This window comes from Adelges cooleyi, unplaced genomic scaffold (genome assembly GCF_023614345.1).
Source record: "Adelges cooleyi isolate 19-005CV unplaced genomic scaffold, UGA_ACOO_1.1 ACOO_flye_CR_arks_rails_tigmint_CR_PRNA_252, whole genome shotgun sequence".
NCBI lineage: Eukaryota > Metazoa > Arthropoda > Insecta > Hemiptera > Adelgidae > Adelges > Adelges cooleyi.
In genome coordinates, this window is record NW_026095918.1 from 86,971 (window position 1) to 89,201 (window position 2,231).

Consider the following 2,231-nt stretch of genomic DNA (forward strand, 5'->3'; position numbering starts at 1 on the left):
TTTCAGACAAGTTGGTTAATAGATGTAGTATTATACCTTGCCTGTCAAAGTGATTTTAAAACGCCTACAATAGAAAAGATAAAGGACAATATTACTTGTGAATAACTAAGCGTTGTTGTTATATTTGGGTGAGTTTTGTGCAAACGATGAAACACCAACATTGTCCGATAGATTTTTTTTTCGCGAGCAATCCAAATGTGTGTTTAAAATATTGTCATAGCACGTCAAGTTTTTGAGAAAATAAATTTTTAAATCGACAAAAACCCCTAAAAACCCGCTATTTCAAAAATGAAAATTGTTCTCATCAAATTGAACCACTATAAAAAAAAACATGAGATAATAAACACCCCATAAGACTTATAGCATGGATCTTTGACGGCTTACAACCCTGAAGTTACTAAAAAAAAATATAAAATAAAATACATTGACCAAAAGTATATATTTTTTGGTTTTTTGAGTTGAGCCTTCAGTCTATTAGCATTATCCAGGAGACAACACATGGAGTTTGACTGATTAGTCTCCCAAAACATGTGTGTGCTTGTGTACACTGTTTATAAATGGTCAAAAAAAATTTTTTCAATTTTAATAACTTTTAAAAATAATTAAAATAATGTCAAAATTTAAATAGTTGCTGGTAAAAATTAAAATTAAACCGATTTCACATAGTCAAATCTGCTAATTATTTTTGTTGATGTTTGATAATCTGCTCCCGTAAAAAATGGTTCTTTTTCCAATGTTTTTTTTACATGGTTTTGTTGCATTGCTTCGTATTTTTATGTAGGTATCTGACTGTATGCCCAGAAGAGTGTCAACAAGAATAAAAATATTCGGATGTCCTGGGTGAAACAATGCATTTAATTTTGCATGAAAACTTTCACAACTGTTAGTTGTCCGATTAGTGTTTGCTGACAAATCACACCAAATTTTTAAGGGGAAACTGTCCAAATTCATTGTCAATGTAATTATCTAAAATGTAATCTGTGAAACTGTCAATTCAAATCACATCACATGGTTCACCATCAAATCTTCCGTGAAACATTCAACTATGTCATTTTCGTTTGAAAATGGAAACCCGAAAAAGTACTTGAGATATCTACTTTTCTCCGAATTAGACTTATGTTCCTTAGACAGACCCAACTTCTGAATTTTTCGCCACCAGCTTTATTTTACCAACACCATTTTTCGGGACTCAATTCAATATAGTCCGTCCAAATTCCCTACTAATAATAGCAAAGGACACTATGCTTACGATCTTATCTACGTAATAAAATCAAACATATTAAGATAATAAACAGGACTCAATTCAGATAACTAAAAGTAGGATGGATTCAATTTGATGTTATCCGTTTAGACGATCGTTTTTTCTCAAAAAAAAAATTGTTTTCCAAAAATTAAAATAAGTATTTTTTTAAGGTAAATAACGGCTATCACAGTGTGTCCGTTTTACAAATAATTTTCAATAATATACGGTAATTTTGCGTTCCCATAGGCGGCGGCACGTGGCGGGACGCCCGGCTGGGACAACGGAACGGGGCAGGCGGTCGGCGCGACCAGGCCGCGGCGCGCGCGGAAAGCTCACCAGCCCGTCGCGGCGGCAATATACTATTATCAAAAGATTTCATCGATTATTTAAAAAAAAAAATGATCTATACTTATTCTCCTAAGATATCTAATAACGACCGAAAAATAACTTTCATTTTCAAATCACATAATTAATTTTTTTACACAGCATGACAATATTAGATAGGTTATAACAATACAAATTCATTTAATACATATTAATAAATTTTACATTTTAACAAAGTTTGAAGTACAACATCACACAGTCACAAGTACAACATAAATAAACAATTGAAAATAATTATATACAAAACATAAAAACACAAAATTATTTATATCACAAAATATTATACAAGGTTAACTTGTGTACAAGAAAAAGGATTACACATTGAATTTATATTCAAAGAGTAATCCTTTTTACGATATTTAAATATTAATATATATAAATATCACTACAAAATAAATACATGGTTACCAAATATTATACGTTTACCACCACGCCGTAAACAAATATAAAGTTGGTAGTAGCTACCCATATGGAATTTATTTCGCCTTGCCGCCGCACTTTCCACTCAGTTTGGGGTTGCTTTTGGTCAAAGCGTCAACTTCGTTTTGTAGTGTTTCGACTTTATTCGTTAACATTTCCGCTTTCCTGTTATGAACTTTTTTTT